The 23,206-nt window shown below is 45.2% G+C and overlaps 1 pseudogene; it reads right to left on the reverse strand.

Moving 5' to 3' along the window:
- LOC146209306 (solute carrier family 13 member 2-like) overlaps window positions 1-1,067 on the reverse strand; it is a 68,227-nt pseudogene extending 67,160 nt beyond the window's left edge.
- Window positions 1,068-23,206: the final 22,139 nt, after the last annotated feature.

A 23,206-nucleotide genomic window follows, 5' to 3' on the forward strand; every position in this document is an offset into this window, starting at 1 on the left:
AACAGTGGCGCCCTCAGCAGAAATAGCGGGCGCAACTGTAAACTCCCCAAGGACGCGCTTGCCCATTGACGGCGACGCGACGCAGCAGGCCGCACCCAGTGCGCTTCCATCGAGCGGCCGTGCCAGCAGTATGCTTCTTCTATTGCGATAGCCGTAAAGGCCTCGTTCAACAAAAAATGCCTCGTCAGGGTTGTCGGCGTCGCTCGCCCCATACTCTTAAAAGCGAAGCTTTAGTGTCCCCCATAATTTTCATTATATTTTTTTTTCTTGTGGAATCGGTGGGGTGGTACGACAATCAGCTTACATGTGTGATATGGTGCTCTACTGGTCTGTTCCCCAAACTGTTATTTGGTAATAAAAAGGAGTGCGGGGCTCAATGTACCGAAGAGACACTCATAGTAAAAGTGACGTTGCGTAGGAAGGCCCCATACTAAGTTAGACAATTCCTGGGAAACCTTAGCGGGCTGTTCATTTGGAAACCTCGATGATTCTAAAAATAGGTAGTGACCGCAATTCGTTCAATGAGTTCGCTGACCACGCGCAAACTTGTGTTCTATATCAATGACAACATTACCTGCGCCAAAAATATGCGATAACTATATATCAGGTGAGCTTTAATACCTTTTCTACCTTGTCGTAATGATAAGGTCGAGACTTCATTGTGAAAAAGTGAACAACCGTCAGGTAGACAGTTTTTTCTCTGGCTTGTTTCACGCGGATTTGTTACACAGTGTTGCAAGAAAAATTCGCGCTTAATTCCCATGGTAAGCAAACCTCGGAATGTCGCTCTTATATGAAAATATGCACCTTGCAAGAAACTCGCCGTTGTATTTAGAGACAAGAAGTTATGCTTCTTTTCCGAACACAGGCCGTCCCACTTTCGAGAGAGTATACGAATGAAGTCATAGACGGCAAAGAGGGACTTACTCAGATCCCTTCTCAGTTTGGTCTGGCAGCGCATCTGCTCTATCACCGCCATCACCACGGGAGCCATGACCGCGGCCGACGCCGTGTTGGGAAGCGACATTGACAGCAGCGCCGTGCACAACATGAAGGCCAGCAAGAGGCTGAAGATACAAATTTCGCACTGTTATCATTTGTTGTTTCATTCCGCACGGGCAAAAATAGAAGAAACATCCGGCGTAGTGCAAAGCAAAAAGGCACTACGCCGGATGTTTCGCCCTATAGGCAGTCTGCAGTGAAGTTTGCTGTGCCGATCGCCTCGCCTTAACACATATCCCAGCGAGAACAGAAAATACTTTTAAGGCGCTTTCGTAGGGCATTTTCACGTTACCTGCATGAGCTTACAGGGATCAGATTGCACGCTTTGTTGAAGCTTTGCATGGCGCGTCAGATAACTGGGCTACATCGAGAACGCCTAGGCAAGGACCTTATCTGTCACGTTCAAACATCGTTGCGCTTAAGAAAAACCGACGTAGAAAATGATACGAGACACAGGAGCGCAACATGTCAGCGCACCATGTTTGAACATGTCAGTCACCAACTAGCCCAACTAGAAACCCTTAGGTATGTTTATCTGTCACATACGTACATCTACCAGTGATGAATATGCTCGGTGGTTTGTCGCGCGAACCAAGCGGCTAACAGCAACATTTTCTAGGCGCGCTGCGGAACAAATGCAGCGCCGCCTAACCAGTGCAGGTTCCCCATAGGGGAGGGCAATTTTAAGGATTGCTGGTAGCTCATTGGTTTATTTCTCAAGGCACCCACATCGCTGAAAATTCATTGTGCAGGTTGCTGCAAAATGTTTGGACCGAGATTTTCGCTCTGATACGGGCTGACTAGGACGAAATGCCAAAAGGTTTAGGTGCTAACATCATCACAGTAAAGCAGTACGCTGCAGGAAACATACACAGCCTACGAAGACATGCGTATTTCACACCTGAATGAATTCTCACACAATCCTCCTACTGCTTTCTAGGACTATTTTTTGCGGGTAACTGGTGTAGGCACTGCCACTGCAGACCCGTGACAGAACAGTTCCTCCCCCTTCCCTCCCTTTTGTTTTTCTAGGTAGGCAGAAGCTATGGCGTACGGGCAGGCTGTTGAATGCTCGGTACTCTCGAGAATGCCCGCCATCTCGGCTCATCCCATGTTAGCCGAAATGCAATGTCATCGTAGGGGGTGTGACCAATGCAGATCATAAATGGGTTGCAAAGTCTTTCGCTGAGTTCTTGGTATGATAAAGAGGTCCAATGTCTGGCCATTGTCTTCTAATGCACTTGTCTCAAAATGTTTTATCACCATTATACCGGGCCGTGTACGCTTATATATGTGTGTGAAAATCAGGTGAACTGTAGATAGACGCGCAGTCATGCGGACATGCTTCATTGCAAGATCGTCATGGTCATCACGGATGTCCTTTGCTGCTATCGAACATTTCATCAAATAAACTAAAATGCCGTATTTCAGACGCGTTTTCCCTGTAGATCTTGCAAACCAAGCATATTCATAAAAATTAGTCTGTTTTCTGTCTATAATGCGCTGAAATTAAAAAAGAACGCTTTTTTCGTCGTACCTGACGGAAGAAACCTTCACTGGTCTCACCACAAAATGGTTATTCCTATATGACAGTAGGGAAAGCGTCTAACGGGAAAGCCAGGACATTATTATTCTATTCGTTTGATGTATTTCCCTCAAAAAAACCGACTTCACCATGGTTTGGCCCCGAAGCGACTGCATCTCTTGCAGTACGTGAAGAGTACGACATGATTAAAAGAACAAAGCACATCCAAGCTATCCTTTCTTAAAGCTACATCATTGCTTCTCTCTCCTCTTTTCTCTTGTATTTCACGTAAGTCCTTCCACTACATACAATAGCCACATTGAACCCACCTTGGTCAACAGATTAATCTCTGAAAGCTACATTTTCAACGGTCGATAGACTGCAGACCTGTATTCTATCATTGGTCAGAGTCGCGGTGCGCGGATATATTATTACACCCCGTCCAGGGCTGACGAAAGAGGAGTCAACCATTTGCATTACGCTCATCTTGTTAGTTGGAAGCCCTCTCGTTACTCTGCACATACAACTATCGCAACGTAAACGAACTAGCTTGTCTCTGCATTAAAACCCGTAGTTGTACTAAGATTGCCGTGGAACATATGCATCATGTGTATATACTACACCTGGAATTGCTGGTTCCCAGAGCATAGAGTATGCACAGAGCGACACGTTTCGCAAGGCCTGTCTTCGTCAGTGCCACGACGAACACCATGGAGCCCAAGATGTTCGCGCCCACATCCTGCGAGGAGTACGGACGGTCTTTCATCAACCGCTTTTTTCACCATCATGCTGTGATGAAGGTGCTTGTCCGCTTTAAACAATACAACCATCCATCACTACTAAAAAAAAAAAACAATTAAATGCAGGAAAAAACAAGCTAATCAGACGATGTGACTACTATTTAAGGCATAACAAGGTATCTGAGATCATAAAAAGTCATTTATTAGCCTCATTTCATTAACTTTGAGCTGTAGAGTAGCGATAGGCAAGAATGCGCAAATATGCCCTATAAGCGAAACCAAAATGGACACACGTACTGTAAAGTTAACGAAGTCGTTTCATAAAGCGCGCATGAATAAGCAAATAGCTGCAATGTCACACCACAAGTGTGCATTTAATGACAAGCCGAGGTAAAAGGTAACAAAGTGATGATCCTTTGTCGTTCATAGTCAACAATCAACCTCGCTGTTCCATTCAGTCACGGTCCACGACCTGAACAAAACAGCGTGCTCGAGTTCTGTGTGAAAGAAAAGTATGTTTTTGCAAAAATACAACTGCCTTTTATAATAATGGCATGCTTATTATTATCAGGTCATCACATAACATACAGCTTGCCTATGGGGTCAGGTGCAGTTAAGTAGTGTTGTTGAGAGACACGCCTGACCAAAAAAGCCAGCAGTAGCCAAAGCCAGCCAGCCTTGAGCAAGGGCTACGCTTAGAGTCTTCGCTTATCAATCGGCGTGAGAATATCTAATTACAATTAGCTGTGACAATGCGGTGCCTACATAAGGACCTCATTGGGAGCTACCATGCACGACCACACATGCCATTTATTACCACATACATAGTCCATTACTGCACACACCCTTCAATTTATTAGAATCTTTCCATGGCAGACACCCTTCCGATATATCCCTTCTCTTCAATTCGCCACCTGGCAGCCATAGCAAGTAGCAGGCCATAGATGACTGTTTCTTGTACCAGCCTTGGCTGGTGAGAGGCAGCAAGTGCTTGGTGATATGTGACACCGCCGCATGCCGGCGTTTCTTTAATGTGGGTCTTGTAACCTGTCGCACAATAGCGGCTATCGTATACAGGTGCGGCCACGGAGCTACTGCAGCCCTGAAATCACCTAAGAAATACCCGCACTGTGGTGCTTCAATCGGTCGGCAGAAAATGGCCGCGCTTGAGAACGGCTCCGGATTCCGCTATATATAAAGAATTTAACTATCCGGTAGAGCATCTGCCTCGCATTCGGGAAGTGCTGAGTTGGATCTCAAGAGCCACCAGATCCAGCGTTTTGTTTTTCTAAAACGCCTTACATAGTTTCCCTTCTTCTAGGGTAAAATAATTAGAAAGTGCCTTTGGATCGTCCACCCTTTCTCAATGAAACATATATTCGCGATGGACCCAGTCAGCTTTGTGCGATGAATCCCTTGTAGGCCTTATTTTCCCGAAGTCAGAAATCCAGAAAAATTCGGACATCCGTAGGGCTGCTATAAACTCTGAAGTAGGCTAAACTTGTTTCGGAGGACCGCTTACGCACAGTTGAACCTGTACCGAGTCTAAGAGCATGCAACAGGACCATATGACGTGGGTTGCACATTTTACAATGACGAATAGTAACGATCAATTTAGTGCAGAACGTACGTTGAAGTATGAGGTGGTGGTTTCTTCCGTGGAGAGAATGCCGAGCACCGGGAAGAGAACGAGAGGCATGAGCGCCGTCACCCCCAGCGGAAGCACAGCCGACACCCAGTAGATGACCATCCAAAGCATGACGTAAGCACACAGTATAGGCTGCAATGTGCAGAATGAAATTAACTCGCTCAGCGCGTAACTAAAGCAGTTCACGAACCACGTAACTGTTCTATCTGCGAGCGAAGTACAGGCGGCCATCGGTAAAGTTCGGGAAAATAAAAGAGCCTCAAAGCTAACATGCCACGACACTGATAGAGACGGATGCTGTATAGCGAGCTCGAGTAAAAAGTGGAGGACTGTCAACATAAGCTGTCTGCATGCTATAGTGAACTAGTAACATGGTCATATTTACAACCGACAAAGCGAGGGGTTAATATACCAAGGCAGGTATGTTCCAGGGGCTCAGGACATGCATGAAGGCTTCTAATGAAGGGACCTCGTCCTGTTACTCACCTTGTTGCCTACGTAGATCATGGGCGGGAAGAAAAGCGGAGGGATGGCCATGATGACGTGGTTTGACCACTGCGATATAAATGAGACTACCATGAGGCAGCCCGCCGATGGAAGACATCCGGCACCTTTCGAAGCTGATCCTTCTTCTTTTCTTCCCCTATGCGAATGGCACGTGAGCCTCGCACGGCACGAAGCAAAGCGACGTCAATGAGGATTACGCTAGAACGTTTTGCTGTCTGCCGTCATGGAGTAGGTAAGAAAGACCACCGTTCTTGGTTTGTACTGCCCAAAACAATATTCTGGCTAAGGATGGCAGCTCGAGTCTTGGGCAGTCTCTTCAGCATGGATGAAAAAAAAATGTCACTAGAGGGGTCATAATGTGACTCCGAATCAATCAAGACGCAATCATTGAAAGCATAGTACTCTTCCATTAATAATTATGGATATGCAACTGCAAAGATACAGGCAAAGGTTACGGAAAACGCTTGTGAGGTGCTAAATAGTCATCCCCGTAATTATCTAGGTTGTGACCACAATGCCAGGTTGTAATGTATTTCTCTTGGTCATCTGGGTACAACGTTGCAGGGAAACAATTACGCTTCCAAACCATTGTTTGCTTTTCAAGTATGTGTACCACACGGTTTTATTTACCGTGTGGTACACATGAAAGAAGCAATTACTTGTATTTTGCTTCACTGGCATCGCGCTCCTCGAAATGGCTATGTATAGAAATCTTCGTTCGCAGATATGAAGGCACAGTGTGGTATCAACCGCCTGAGGACATGATCTAATCGCACACTATCTGTCACCATTTCCTTCTGCCTGCAGTAAGACGTGCATTATAATATTGTTGCGAAGAAGAAGATCGACAGTAGCGCGAGAGGAGCCCTCGCGCTAGGCCAGACATTAAATCATCGTTCATCCTGTCGCCATGTTGTGCCGTCCTCTTTGCTTGTCACCACGTAACATTTTGGTGGAGGTGCGGGGTAGTCATCCTCATCCTCGCCTTGGAGCATCGACGCCATCTGTAAGTCGGGACCATCGACCGAGGGCCCTGGGACATCGCCGAGCAGCTTCGCCCCAGCCCTTCCTGCCCTGAACCGACCAACTACCGCCGCCCAGCCCCCAGCCCGGATCTGAAGAGAACAGACAGACCAACTAGAAATGCGACGAGGGACCCGAAAGACACAAAGGAACCGGACATGTACACGCAATTCCCGCCCAGCCGCCCGACGTGACCTCGAGCCATCGGTCCCATGGACTCTGGTGACGGATGATTGAGCAGCTCCAGGGTAGGCGGATCACCCAAGCATCATCGAGTTCATCGTCATCGTGGTGGCAAGCGCATCACTCTCTCCTATCTTTTCTTGAACATCTACACCATCACGTCCCCATCTACTTCAACGAACCGATCGGGACGATCGCTCAGTGGCCCCGGGAAGTGTTGAAGAAGAAGATCGGCAGTGGCGGGAGAAGAGCCCTCGCCCTATAGATATTTGAATCATCGTTCATCCTGTCGCCATGTTGTGCCGTCCTCTTTGCTTGTCACCACGTAACAGTATGGTCGATTTCATTCCCACCTGTGTTTCTAATGCTAAATAGCCCTCTGCAACCAACAGGCAGCCAATTTCCGTCGTGCAAAGAGCCCTCTGCCTAGTCCTAAATTCATCATTTCCAGTGCACCACACACCATCACTTTTTCATTCACATGATACTATCAAGATAAAGCTTATGTTAAGGGTATATTCGATCAATTTCTAAATTTAATTCAAAGAAAACTCTAAGGAGCTACTGTTTTGATTATCAATCATCTTAGCTGGCCCCATCATCTCGAACAAATTACTCTTCAATGAAGACTCAGCATACGTTACCAACAATTGTGAATCACTGTGATGTGCGAAAAATTGACATCTTTCTATTCTACAGATTGCTGAGCTTTTCATGTAAGGATTGTTTATCACTATGATACAAAATACACTAATGCAGCATCTAATTTTCGTTACCTAGTTTCCGTTTTTGTACTAATCAACAAGCATTTAAAGAAGACAAAGCGTCATAACTCCGGGAAGCCCATTGAAGGCTGTTGCAGTGGCGTGGCTTAGGCTGCCGTAGCTTTTTTCGTCTCCAAGTTCAATTACTTAGCCAATATTATCTAGCTTTTTATTGGTTGGTTTCAGGAACGAAAAGCCGGTTAAACATGTACATAGGTCTCCTTGCAAAACAGCTGACTGAAATGGCAGCACCACGGTACCATTTTTCTCCTTTAATTGGAAGATGTGTCATGTGGCATAGAAGGGCGCTGTGTAGATGGCATAGCTGTCATTTACGCAGTTTTCTTTACCGACCCTGAAGGAAAGCTAACAAGCGACACCTGCTGGAGCTTATTTATCTGCTATTGCACATGCATATATATTTATATCAAAAGTGTTACATGGGAAAAAGAGAGAGAGAGAGAGAGAAAGATTGCGTTAGTGAAGCCTAGGTGACCCCTTCGAAGACCGAAATGTCTTATATAGGGAAAATTTTGGTTGACGCTGCATAAGCTCCCTATCTGCGCATGCGGAGAGTGGTTAGCCGTGGTGGCAGTGGTTACGGCGCTAGACTACTGTGCCCAAGGATGGAGGATCGAATCCCGGCCTCGGTGGCCGCTTTTCGATGGAGGCGAAAAGCAAGGCGCCCGTGTACTGTGCGATGCCAGTGCACGTTATAGAACCGCAGGTGATCGAAATTTCCGGAGCCCTCCACTACGGCGTCCGTTGCTTTGGGACTTCAAACCGCATCAGCCAAACCAAACCTATTTGTGAAGCGAATACGATTCACGCTCTGCCACCGACATTCTTGGCTGCCCCTCGGGTCTGCGCTTTGAACAAAAATCGGATGACGACGAAGCATGCCTGAGTCAGGGTGCGGCCTCTATCGTCGACAAATTCAACTGCAGACGCAGCTAAATCGGATAGTTGACCGCGTTTCTAAGTGCATGGTAAACCGGTGGCGGCAGACTTCTTGTGGAGCCCTGTTTAGAGCCATGCCGGGTAGGACAATTTAATTATATATTATGAAAAACGTACTAATCTCCAGCAATACGTTTATGCTATCGAAGATTTCCCTTTTCCTGCCAATTTTTACGCCTTTTTTGAACCAAACTATTGTCCTTAATTTTTGGCTGCAGTATAACTGTTGTCTCTGTGCAGGCAGTCGAAATACAGTTTTTGGTATTGATTTCTGCATTCTTACTCCATTATCTGTCTAACTATGCCAAAAGGTTATTATCTGCGATTGCGAAACAGGTTTAATTGCCTTGCTTGGCGTATTATGTTCAGTGATGTTTGCTTAAATAGGTATATTTATTGTAGACGCATACTTATATTTAGGTATCTTGTTGTGACGTTTCGGGTATCCATGCAGCGAGCTTTGTTTCCAATTACACTTCTTTTTTTTTTTTTTTGCTTGTTATCAGGCGTTTACTTCGAATTTCTAGTGTATATTTCGCAGAGAGTCGGCTTCATACATATGCTCTTTGTTGGGATTATAATTCAGGCGAAATTACTTAGCACAATCAGTAACAGCTGCTTCTGCTCAATATACCGAAGCGAAGGACCACGTCGTTCAGGTTTTTCCCTGGCCATTGCATATGTGAAAAAATATAAACAAGGTTATTGAGTGACCAAGATTTATTAAAATATTTGTTATCAACTTTTAATTTCATGGCCTTTACGCGTATCATATCATGGAATGTACAGCTCTGCCAGTTTCGAACTGATATAATTTTAAAATTCGAGTGACATCATCTTGTGCGGACTACTGCCGCAGTTTCGGGAGCAGGTAGCTGAAATGGAATTGAGTCAAGGCAGGCGCTAAACTGGCCTATAAAAATCGCGCACCTGGTAAGCCAGCTCGCCACGGCCTAAAAAGGACGCAGGGAAGAGGTAATGCGTCAGCGTCGGTAAGCATGCCTCTGGGATTCGGCTCTTTCCAACACCGCGCCGTTCGCTCGTCGGACACCTGAAACGCTTAGCATGGCAGCCCCGTACAGCAGTCTGAGCTCGAGTTTCACCGATGTCGGTATCAACAAACGGCATAGCCCCCCCGTTTTCTCTTTCTCTCTCTCGCCGCACACGCGCGCGCGCGTTCTCCGTTGCCGCACTCCTCTCGCGTTTCTTTCGCTTTTAGAAACCAAACTCGGCTTTGGTCCGTGCTTTTAACCCTGCAAAACTGCATCTAACCAGGCCAGAGCTATCGTGCGATCTGTTTGCTTCTGGGCGTGGGTTCCGCGGACCCCCGAAAATCGCTTCGCTGACCCTCTGGGGGGCGCGCACCTCCCTTCGAGAAAAACTGGTTTAGAGGGTTTATACGACCGCCTGATACGGCGTAGACAGCCGCCACACACAATAATACAGAAACATTCATGTTATAATTAAAACAGCTAATTAGCTATAGTAAACAGCGTTTCTAAGCAGCACCACTGCTTAGATCTCCAACTTATCCTACTACCTAGTGTACTAATCAGCACTGCTAACGTTGTTACCATTTACGAGCAACAATGCCTAATATCCATAGGGAATGCTATCGCGTCGACTTTGAAGGGTACTTATAGGCGTCTTTTTCAGGGTTCTTCAAACACAACTTTAGTTAAATTTAATTCAGACAGCTGATCTAAAGACTTCAAATTTATCAATTAAAGCAAATTATTACGTAAGTAAGGCCTTAACACTGACGCTGTAGATTCAAGTGTACAACAGGGGGTATATGGCGGCACTAGTCCTGTAGCAGTTTTTGATGTATACTAGTGCTAGTTGTTTCACGGTTTCATTTGTGCAACCCGTGATTGATTTTTATGTATTCATATTTTTCAGAACAAGTGAATTAATCTGGGAGCAAAGGTAATTCTACTAGAAGAAAAAGTAATAAGTCTAAAGCATGCGTTACGAAAAAAAATGGTTAAAAAGATAATTATTCGCCCTTCGCAAGCTGGATATCATTAACATGTCTTGGCTGCTCACAATAATACGCACGTGCAATAATATACATTTGATGTCTGACCAAGTTGTGTAACCATGACTAGCCTTGTCGTGTGTCATGCGGAACAAAAATAAAAATAGAAAACCACTAATGTCGCGCCATGTGAGCTATATGCAACTTCACACTAATCATATGATGTCAAGGTTGAGTAATAAGTGGCACATGGTTCAGGATGACAAAGGAGTATCACTTGATTCAGGAGGGCTTGCAAAAAGTGATGATGTCACATTGAGTCACGCGACAATAAAGTACCATATGATGCAGGATGACTTGCAAGAAGTGATGAAGTCACGCCCAAGTGAGGTGACAAAATAGTGATTCTGGATAACTGGCAAAAGCGACGTCATAGCGATGTGATACTCGCGTGTTCTGAATGACTTGCAGAAAAGTGACGTCACACCAGTCATGTCAAAATAAGTATCGCGTGATTCACGATGACTTGCAATAAGTGATGACGTCACACTGGTCATACGGCAAAGAAATGCCATGGAATGAAGGATGACTTTTGAAGTGATGGCGTCACACCGGAGTTACGTGACAAATGTGTCACGTGATTCAGGATGACCTTCAAAAAAATGGCCACAATAGTACATGATCAGAAGCAATCACACTGGTCATAGGCCAAAGAAATGCCACGGAATGAAGGATGAATTTAAAAGTGATGGCGTCACATTGGAGTCACGTGACAAATGTGTCACGTGATTCAGGATGACCTACAGTAAAATGGCCACAATACCCTAGTGAAAAAAAACCTATGAGTCACAATAACCTCACACAGATTTCTCATACTAAACTCATACAAAACTTGTACAAATCTCATATAATCTCAAACAGATATCATTCAACTTATGAGGAATATATGAGATTATATGAGTTGTATGAGTTTAGTATGAGTTTCGTGTAAGAAACCTGTATAAGGTTATTGTGACTCACACAGGTTTTTTTCTAGGGTAGTGCATGATCAGAAACAAAACAGCACTTCATCAAGTTCGTAGACGAGCTGCTTGACCAGACGACGACTTGTTCTGTTTATTTCTTGAACACCCAATGCCCCTACATCGTGCCCCGACAACTGCCACTCACAGGCGAACCTGAAGCAGCAGAATTTTATTGGACCAAGCATGGTAAATCATCAATGGCAAATGCTTCCATAATTGACACAATGCTGGACACGAATCAAAATGTGTGCTTGGACGTGATGAGAAGCTGGCCATGCTAAGGAACACCAAGCATGGACAATAATTGGTAAGGGACCAAGATAACACCTACACGCTTACGCCTCGTTGAATCCAAACAGTTTCTTTCATTGTAACTCAATCATGTTGGCCAATGTGTATTTTATCCTCTTCCTATCACCTGTTTTCAGCAACAGCCAGTTGTTTCCACCCTCCTGTAACCTTATCCAACATTTTATACCTGTACTGGTTTATGGCCACCACTTCTCGATATATCAATTATATCGAGACCTTCAATGAGGTCTGAAAGTAAACAATATAGGCACTTGACAAGCTGGTGTGAAAATTCAGCAGTAAGCAGTTGACAGCGATGCTGCAAGCTGTCTGCTAAGAAAAGTACTAGGTACTCTTGGAACAGGCTTCCAAAGAATTCATGCAAGTTTTCCATATGTCTAGCAAGCCGACTTGCTGCAAGTCTACATGAATGAGAGGCATAATTAATGGCCTTGTGTAGTTTTACAATTTCATAAGCTTGAATATCTACAAATACAGCAGGAATATTGTTTCGTATATGACAGATGAGTACTGCAAAATAACCACACTCAGGTATTACGCTGAATTTATGCATTTTTTTTTATTTCAGCCTAGCTATTCAATCAGCGCTAGTTGCATGTTTCATGCACTTGTTTACGCTGAAATGACACGGCGCCTAGCAGTGCGGCCTCCGTCCTGATCGCCTGCAAACATATTTCACCTTCTGGTGGCACCTGCGACGCATGCCTCCGTTGTATCAAAAAGCCTGCGTTATGTTGTACCTGCAAAACAAAACGCATGCACAAATGTAAAAAAAAAAATGGAGCACTTTGAACACTGAAACCAACCAACGACTTTGTATCTTTTAAAAGAAACACTGCAAAAAAAAAAAAGAAAAGAAAAAGAAAGTGAGACTAAAGGAAAACGCTGAGAACACAAATGGCCGGCGGCGTAGTTGAGCGCCATGTGGGCGCAGTGCATACCAGTCCAGTAACATTGGTGCATACCATCTTTAAAACTGGGCACACACGTAATTTTTTTCTAAGGCCTTTTTTTTTTTTTCCTGACATTAACCAAGACCTGCTAGCACCTACCGGTCGATAGTTGCAGTGCCAAATACGAGCCGCAAAGTGCCTTTACACTTCGGTTGAACCACTCGTTTATTCGCGCCGAAATTCAGCGCACAGACCAGGGCACAGACAGCGACGGCCTTCAATGTCACGTTCACACAATGTACTCTCTTAAAATGATCAAAAATTCACAGACAGTCCATCGTACGCCGTCTGTAGGCCAACTTTCAGCGCGAAGATCCCAGGAATACACGAAATAAGCAAGGTTCGGCTTCCAAAACTGCCCCGAAGCAAAATTTTAGGCTTACCTTATAAGCTGCTCCACGTGCATGATTGGTGCACGTGGAGTCACACCTGCACCGATCGAGGTCCGGGGTGGGGACCACCGTGGTGAATACTAAAGGCGTGCGGTGTGCCCAGGCGCACGTATACAAATTCTCAAAGCAATTTTCTTTAGGGTAACTTCACATGCACAGGTTATGATGTGTAGTCTGCGTAAAACGTGTTGTTTTAGTTAAATGCTATTTTAGCTTATATACAGGCGATTTTAATGTATAGCTGATTTTTTTTATAAGAGCTATTTCTTTTATCGGCGTTGTTCGCCGGCTTCATGCGCACGAACCCGAGCAAGCAATTGCTAGATTGGGGTGATTGGCGCCTGCAGCACCTCAGAACGTTCGCGAAACGGGCGACTAAATAAAAACGATTTTAGGCAGGTGTATTATAGGCCCTGGCAGTGTATATACAGCATGGCTGCACGTTACCTATTCTGTGAATTGTGGGATCATGCACGGTAGCCAAAAAGTTGCGAAGCGATAGTGACCAATGATTTTCCTATATAGTTGCACTCTACATGGTATCCAAGCTACTTCCTATGAAAGGTGCATAGTGTTGGCCAAGTATGATGGCCACCGAGAGGATTCCAAGAGGTGTCCAATGACAGGCCATCGGCCATATTTTCTGCTTGGTTAGGCGTCCATAAGGACAACCCAGTGATAGTATTGACGTGGCGGTGGCGAACTGCTCGCTGTCCACTTGACTCCGACAGCACGATAAACGAAGCGAAAAAGGGTCGCCCTCGTCCGCCCCGAGCGTCAGCTGCGAAGCAGTCGGATGCCGCAAATTAAATTTATCAAGCGTGTGACATATACACACGAGAATGAAGGAGAAACCTGTCGTCACTGTGCATATCATCACAGCATAATCTCATCCAGCACTAGGTGCGGGGAAAAACCGACCTTAACCGTATCGGTATTGCTCAGAGGACCTTCCTAAGACTCTCATAGAAGCTCCCTCACTTGAACCTTGGGAGGAAGGGCTGCGCAACGCAAACCCCGATGTCCCGTAGAAAGCGCTGAAGAAGTCGCCGCAAGCCAGCAGCTGACGGCCACTTGGCTCTTCCACTAATAAGACCCAGTAACTCTACTCCCGGTAATAAAATTCTCTCTCTCTCTCAGCGCTTACGAGACCGTCACGGTGCGGTACCAAAGCCGCTTCGGCGACCGAAGCCGTGGGTCGCCTGCGTGGGACATACTCTTCAACCTTGTTTTGTAAAATTAAGAGAAATCGACCTTATTTGATGCCAGCGAACACGAAGAACCCAGGCAACAAGGCAGCCCACACATACGCTCGAGTAGAAACTGGTTGAGATGTGGACATCGCCTCGTATCTGGAGCCCTTTGGAAAGCCGCTCACCTCATTCCATAATTACACCACACACTGACTCGAGAGAACATACAGAGCAACAAGTGGTGTGGAGAAAACTTCAAATTGATAAATTTTCTAACCCATACATTTTTCCAATTTTTTTTTTAATTCAGAAATTTGCTCAACCAGTCGCTTCTGCTGTGAAATCGCATCATTAAACCATACCATTTGGGATTGTTGGGGTCCTCTACCCCCCATAGAACTCATGCCTGATTCCTCCCTTGACACGAAACAAAGTAAAGGTCGGCGGTGACTCGGACATTTAATCCCGATCTGGGGCATGGGCTGTGTCGCTCGGGATCTTAATGGTCTCGGAGGCATGTGCTAACCACCTTCCCAACCCCTACCCATTCCTTTCAACAATAAAGTTTTAATTCCTTCTGTGGGCCGCGTATGTTTGCCGCACTAAGAACAACACAGGCTGAAAAGCTTGCTCTGGTGACTGGCAGCACCTGGCGGTTCCATAGTTACATGACGAGGGCTTCAAGGGCTAGATTTCCCTCTACACTGTCCTCCTCTCACGCGCTATTGTGGGATGGGAGAAATTTGAACGGCACGCGCTTTTGAATTCGTAATTGCGCTGCCATTTTAGCCATAATCGTAAAAATGAATTCACAGAAGTCGCCAACAATTTTAGAACTGTGTAAGGTTAGCAAATTAAAAAACCGTTATAGTGTCCCTTTCATGCAGTGGCACAAAGGTCTGCCAAACCCCAAAGGATCTTGCGAATCCAGCGAGACATGTCTATATTTTGCCTCCCACAATGAAGGAGCAATTAAAGAAGTTGGATACTTTAGTGGCCACTTCTCCGAGGCAATTTTTCACTTCTGTATGAAATTTGAGCTGGAAGCAATCTATGGATGTGTAGAATTACGGAAATGTTACACTACCTACGTTCTTACCCGGTTCTCGCCTTGAGCCTAAACGAGCACTAATGAAATGACGGTGAGACTAAGTTAATCTCCAAAATTAATTTTCGTGTAATAAACAAACTGTGAGCGATGCCGCAAATCTGGACACCCATATCTCCAGTGGCCCCAGTGATGCGAGATGCCAGCTGCTGTCTCGTCTACGTAGCTCTTTGGTGACATTGCTTAGATGCCATCATTTCAAAGCCTTCCATTTCACGTCAAAACCCTTTAACCTTTATACCACTGCCCTTTCTCCCCTGCCTTCCATTCTGGCCCTCCTGTTGGGGCATTCCTCAGCTATCGCCATAAACTGTTTCTCAGCAGTGACCCTTCAGCTTGAGCACCACACTTATAATGTGCATTCTTGGGCCCTTGTCATATTATCCCATTGTGGCTTCACGCATTTTGGGAAGCGGGTACTGGAAACGGCTTATGCTGGCCTTCATGCGGCATCACACTTGGTGTTAAAAGGGGTAGGGGAGAGGGGAAAGTGGGCGGGGATTTGGGTAATGGTAAACCCCCTAAAAAGTTCTTACCCTAGCAGGCAGCCACCTTCCAGTTGTGCATTTCTCTGCTCTTCCCATACACTCCAAGAGCCACCCACTGCCTTTCACACTATCTCTTTCCCTCTCCCATAAAAGTAAAAAGGGACCTCCTTATCTACACTGCCACCTGCTAGGCATAGCAGATGGCATGTCACACTCCGTTCTGCCACTATGCTCGTGGACAGTGTTCTGTGGCTCCGCAATGAAAGCAAGGCAGGAAAGGGAAAGTGACCAGCCTTTGTCACCATACTGTGGCGTGTATTCAGAGTATGGGTGCAGTAGTGAATGGGGAATTGGACGGATGCTGTGGGGTATGTCCGGCTGAGGTATCCAATTCTCATGAAACGGGGATAAAATCCAGTAGCCTTTGTTACACAGCAGCAAAAAGCTGTCCCCAGGTATATCAAACATATGGCACCCAGGTGACATTCAGTAGTTCAGATTCTGCCGCCAATCCATGACTGGGAAATTGTGTACCCAGTGGCCCAGTTCTCTTGACTAGCGCTGCCTGAAGGATTCTTTGTTGTTGCTGCCCAGGTTTTCGAAGTTGTTTGTGGCTCCACAGTGAAGTCCAGCAGAGAAGGGAAGGGCTTTTGTCCCCATCCTGCAAAGCATGGGCTGTCTCATTCAACTCCCCTCTTCACCCAATCGCTACCTCGAACAATACACGCCCCAGCAATGTGACAAGAGCTTTCCTTCTTCTGCCTAGAGTCGGCTGTAGAGCCACGAACCCGACTGCTCCTTCCTATTGTGCATGAGGGGGTTGGACTGAACTGCAGTACTCTAGCTTGCCTAAACACAAAACAGGATGTCAGCATGATTGCACAGTGCAAATTTAGTATTAGTGAAAAGGAAAAGTGGATGCCAAAAAGGGAAAAATGGCGATATCATGCAATTTATTTTTGTATCATGCCTATGATCATGCATATATTCCTGCAGGCTTCGTTGATGAACCTTAGTTGTAGTAGGCACCTGTCTTATATTCTTTTGATCCTCGTCTTTAGCACTGCGCAATCACGTGATCATTAGCCAGCTTTAGAATAGGTGGGTGCAGAAACCTAGAAGTCGGCTTCTCTGCAGAGCAAAAACCCCTTTACCATGGCGGCCAAACCTGTTTTGGGGGCAGAAATTAGGTGCAGTGCAGGAGACATCTATTGTGGCAATAATGGTCACCTTCATTTCCTGCACCCCTCTTGTAGTAGTTATGGGATTAAGAACCCCTCCGTTTGTGAGTGCCATTCATAAGGCCTACCCTGCCCCTACCTCCTCCAGGCTCTCAATAGTGAAGGAATTCTGCTCAACAGGTTTGTGCATGACATCAGGCTGGACATAGAAGTATTCTGCGCTGCACCAAACTTCTGCCCCCAAAACAGGTTTGGCTGCCATGGTGAAGGGGTTTTTGCATGCCCAGAGTGATTACCGCACCTCGCCTGTTCTTCGCAGCACTCCGCGCGTGCGCATCATTGCCATGCTATTACATTATTTCCCTAAGCGGTAGGGGCGCCCTATTCTAAAGCTCCCTATTGTTCATGCCATAGATATACCAGAACCAGAACACTTCTGGACTGGAGTGTAAACTGACACCTCTTGCCCTCAACAAAAAAAAAAAATGTTTCTATTACATATATGATTAATGCAGCTATAATTACGTGAACAACAGTCGTCCTTGTTTGTTTTTAGCTCGCGATTGTCCAACCTTGGAAACTAGAGTTGGTAAGTTACAAAAAAATAAGCGGATGATTTCCAGTTTCTTGTCCTTTTCAGAAGAATCGACATTGCGAAAGAGACATGAAATCCACCAAGAGGCTATGTTAGATATGTACCGCGCAGGATGTCGGCATGTGTTCATGTTCTCTTCGGCACTGAAGAGGCGGATTCACACTGAACTTTGTAGGAAATGGGTGGAAGCGGAGGGGGGGGGGGGGGGGGGGAGGTTTTACAGGAACGTTGCCAGAAGAAAGGTCCGAACGGAGCCATTTTTGCAGGCACTTGTGGTGTCCTCTTCCCTTCTCCAAATTGGATGCTCCACCGAGTCCTCATTTTATTTGTACGTGCTCGCTTGCTAGAGCGCGCGCGCGTTTGTTTGTGTATGTGTGTGTGCGTGCGTGCGTGTGCGTGCGTGTGTGTGTGTGTGTGTGTGTGTGTGTGTGTGTGTGTGTGTGTGTGTGTGTGTGTGTGTGTGTGTGTGTGTGTGTGTGTGTGTGTGTGTGTGTGTGTGTGTGTGTGTGTGTGTGTGTGTGTGTGTGTGTGTGTGTGTGTGTTTCCTCCCTCGGCTGGACTATAGCTTACATGAGTTGTCGACGACGAATGAACGGAAGAGCAGGGGCAAAGTCAAAGAAAAGTTTATTCACTCTTTTATAACACGTTTTTCGGTCCTGCCTGATGTGGAAAATAAACAAACAACAATGCACTTGGGCTGATAAACGCACCGGTAAATTAACGAAGGTTTAGCATCCGATGCATTTTGTCTCGATGTACCTCTAGCTTGTAGGTTGAAATTATGACAGCACTGTTCTTTGAGTGGCTGATCGGTTTCCCCACGTTGAGTGTGCTAGCGGTTATTCGTTTTCGTGCGAGGCAGCGCCATGAGCAGCGAGATGCCTTCTTTTACCAAACACAAGCATACATCATGTGTGTTACTAAAAATAAAACTAAAAACGGGTAACGAAAGCCACTATGGCCCAGGAGCATGTTCCGTTCGCCGGGTACAGTGTTGGCTGTATCCGGGGCGCACCTCAGCGGCACTGCGCACGAGAGGTTTAGCTGGCGGCGTTTCGTTCAAAGACGGAGTCAGCACAGAAACAGTATGACACACTGAATGGGAGGCAATAAATAAATCACAAAGCAAGCAAGTGTACACTAGCAATAAACCTTTTTCAAGTGACGCTACTGCGCATGTGTGCAGCCTCCTCGGACGCCATTTTCGCCGGGATGCCACGCGAAAATAGGGGGAGGACTTTGCTGCACGTCCTTTTCCAGGAAACGATGTCCCTTGCTTCATCAACGCAACGAACTACTGCACAATAATTGCTTGCAGTCCTAGCATCTTCTAGGCCTTCGGAATACAAACGTATTGTCCCCGCCTCCCCCAGCTGTTCCCTAGCTTACTGTTGTCGGAATACAGTCGGAATACTATTTCGTTGTTGTTCCCCGTCGCAGCGCTCGTAATTCGCAATCATGTACCAACTAGCTCAACTTTCCGTATTACTGTTGTCGTTGCCATGGTTTAATAGGGGAGGGGGGGGGGGGGAGGGGGTAGTGTATGTTCACAGATGACTCACGCCTCTCAGCACAGGCTAGACCAAGACCAGCCCTACACTCTACTGTGTGGAAGATAAGCTCACCCAATCTCACAAGATGTTTGCAGCACTGGGAAAGGCAGAGGCACCCTGGTCAATCAAGATCACCCGCACTACAATAGGCAATTGTGCTCCTACGCGCCTCTCGCCCCCCAAATTGACGGGGGTGACAGTAGGAGCACAATTCTCTATTATAGTGCCTAGGGGCCTGAGAGGCACTTAGGAGCACAATTGCAAGGGCTCCTCTGCCTTTTGAAGTGATGCAGATGTATTGTGATTTCTGCACAAATTCTTGGCAACCACTTCACCTGACGCTCCAAAAGGGTGCGCTATTGGAAAAAAAATCCATTCGCGGAGGTCGTGAGACTCGATTCGTCATGGAGGGGGAGACCCGAACAATACCCCAGGAATTGTTGGGATGTCCTCCTGGGCAAAAAATCCATGGTTTACATAGTACATGGTTTACATACCGCGTTTACATACTTTCTGCAGCAGGGTCGACCCGACCACTCAATCTGACCCGCCATTGTTTACATCCCTCGCCCAATGGAAAGGAAAGAGCAGGGTGAAAACAAGTTCTAAATAACCTCCTTGGTGAAAACGTTGTAGAAACATCATACCCTCTCGTAAATACCCCTCGATTCATGTAAAATCCCTTTATAAAAGTAGCGCCAAACACTTCCCTTCTCCTCCGTTCCACTCTCCCTCCTGGCGCTGCCTCGATCACGGACCTCCCGAAGGAGACGACGGCTGACGAGCTACCGGAGGGAAAACGCGGAAAACTTTGTTCAAGCCCTGTGCCAATATTTGTGAAGCGAAATTTTATTCCTGTGAAAAGGACCATCATTTAAGGCGTAAAGCATATGCAAATTCAGAGTGCGCGTTGTTGAAGCACGACGCATGCCCGCGGTATGCTCAAACACGCGCGCAATGTTGTAAAATTACCAGTTTCAAGTTTTGACTGCATGGCAGTAGGTAAATGTGGTTAGGAAGGCTTATTTGCGTACCTGTTGTACAAGCAGAATTTTGCTCGCCCGGCGCGTGAAAGGTTAACTTTCCTGGGTCAGCAATGCCTACAGCAGCTGGGCCGCTGCTGCTCTGCGACTTTTACAGATGTGAAGTTGATGCGCAAGTTCTGGCGACCATCAGCAATGCAATGTTTTCATTCGTGGACGAAATCGATAATGTGAACAATACACAGGCTGTTCTCGCAGCGCAAGATATCCCTTATTTACATTACAAGTGATTAGAATTTGATAACAAGGAGGATCTTAGTGAAAAAAAAAAAAAAAAAACTGGACAGAAGTTAAAAGAAAACAATAAAACAACGATCTCCCCATTACCACCAGCAGCGCTTTGTTGAAGTGCTAATTTTATATCTGTACACCGCGTGCACAATTGCATTCTTTCCCTATGTAAATTTTCACCGAGAAGCGGAGTCCCCATATTTAAAACACCATTTTGGAAATAACAGATACAATTAATTGTTTAGATGAAAGGAAAAATCAAGCGCTCAATATTTATCGCGCTAACCACCACGGCATCTGTAAGCGCAGGGTGCGTTCGAAGCACTGCCATCTGAAATGTACGACTCAAAACAAGAAGTAGTGAGTGTGAAAAACTGATAATAGGCTTTCGATAAAAAATAAACTAGAGCTAACTAATAGATGCATCATTATTTATTGTTTGTAAAAAAGACAAATGAGAAAGATGAGAAATCGCAGCAAGTGAGCTAATGAAAGATTTTTAATAGCGTAGATTTTCATAAGGGGCAGATTGTTTTGCCCATGCAAGCAGTACAATTGACTGCCAAGTAGCTACCTGAACAGCAAGGACCCAGGAAATGAAAACAGAAAAAAAAGAACACTGCATTGAAAAAACGATATACATGAGTGCTGTGCGCGCAGCTTCCACAGCAACTCCATCCGCACATCATAATAAAAACGATAAATTTACTGTGGCAAGCTATCACAGTGAGAGAATTAACCCCATGATGCAAGGCAACATAAGCGCATATGGCGTATACGAAACCTATTTGCTTAATCAGGAGCATTCTAAAGCAATGTGTTTGTAAAAAAAAGAAAAAAAAGAGTGAAAGGAAAGCTGCAGAAGGTTTAGATTACAGCAAAGCTATTAATCCATATCAGGGGCCTGTGGTAGTTAATAGCATTTCTCTGTTATGATGAACCCACACACAAAACGTGCGAGCAGCCACTCATCCCTCCGATTCAATGTAGCGTTATGAAGTAGTGTGATAAAACGAAATGCAATATGCCGCCACATACTATATAAACGATCAAAGTGCCTGTGAAATACCCCAGGTGACCTAAATAATCTGGAGCCGTCCATTACAGCCTCCCTCATAGCTTAAGTTGCTTCGGGACAACGAATGAAATTAATACGCGTGAGCATACGCGGAAGCTAACCGAGTGTACTCATAAGCCGAGCCTTGCAATCGTGTCGATAATGGAGCTGAAATCATGGCCTGAATAAAGTCGCTCGTATGTCACAGCTCTCATGAGAAAAAGGTCAACTCAAATGAGCACAGCATAGGCACATGCAAACACTTTTTTAAATAGGCAGAAGTCAACAAGGTTTTTAAACTAAACTTTAACCTACACCAGTGTAGGAAATCTATAGTTACAATAAATTTTTGTTGTACTGGTGCAGCTGGTGTAAATTAAAAAAATGGCCCTATTATTAGAGCTAAGTGGCCAAAAATTTCACATTTCGTCAATTTTAAGAGCAGTTTTCAAACCTTGTGTTAATTCCTGCCTATCTTTTTGGGTTGAATTTTTGCACATAATGCATTTGAAATATGTATAAGGGCATTTTTGTGCACCTATTTGACACCAGAATAAATACCACACAGAAGTGAGCAATAATGTCATTTTCTTCATTGTGATGCGCTATACAAAATAGGAATATTTATCGATAATTTTTTTAATGTATAAGAATACAGTGCAATGCTTTTGCAGATTTTTATCTGACTCACAACAAACTACAATTAAATATAACATAGCTGCATTACACAAATACTAAAGGATGTCCATACAAAATTTCATATTGATACAACACTGACAGGTGAAGTAATGTCCTGCAAAAGGAGTAAGGCTGCTTTAAAATAAGACAAAGAAAAACAGGTCTTAAAATCTCAACAGACATTTAATGAGAGAATATAACACGTTTTCTTAAACAAACTTGGAAAAATGCAGCTTAAGGAGCTGCAAGACACCACATTTCCTTAGAATTTTCCTGCAGCATATGTAGGTCTCTCGTGTTGCCTCCGAAAACTGTCCTTAATGCAAGCTTCCTTCACGTCTCTTTCGCAGTTTCATTAGCAAACATCCTTGAGACTGGCGAATTCCCACACGCATTACTCAGTAAAATTGATATGAGAGAAGGTAGGATACCTAGCTTCTCCAAAAATTGCTCAAAGCATGTGTGTCCCTGATTTAATCGCAGCACGGCAACCCGAAAACGCGGTACAGCAGCTTTGAGCCAATGACAGCAGCAGTTTCGAGAGTGGTGGTGCAGCTTTTGAAGACAGAAAACAACCTGTTTGTTAATTTCTTTTTGAAAACTGCTGAGGACTCATAAAATGCAAAAACTTGTTTCTGCCTACTTGCAACACAGAAAAGTGTTAGACACAGTGTTTGACATTTGTAGCTGTCCTAGAAGCAACTCTTCTGTCCATTGGCCCTCCACTTCGCGCGCTCACATTGTAGATTTTTATGACTTCTCATCATCTACATTTGAGGCTAGGGTTGGTGGACATGAAAATGGAAGGGTTAAGGATAATAAAACAAGCAAAAACAAATGCAATTTCTTGATGAAAATCGTCATTTTTTTATGCGCGTCTCCCCTCAAGAGGTGACCTCTAGAAGGATGTTTTAATATAGAGTATAAAGAGCTAGAGTATGGCTCTGTTCTATGCAGGTGGGTAAAGTGAGGCCTGACAGCTGCTTAAGAGTGAAAAAGAAAGAAAAAAAAACAAACAGCCAGTCCATGTTGAGAGATAGCCCACGTACACTCTAGAGTGCAGG

This window comes from Amblyomma maculatum, chromosome 1 (assembly GCF_055883805.1).
Source record: "Amblyomma maculatum isolate TAMU_Amacu chromosome 1, ASM5588380v1, whole genome shotgun sequence".
NCBI classification, from domain to species: Eukaryota; Metazoa; Arthropoda; class Arachnida; order Ixodida; family Ixodidae; genus Amblyomma; species Amblyomma maculatum.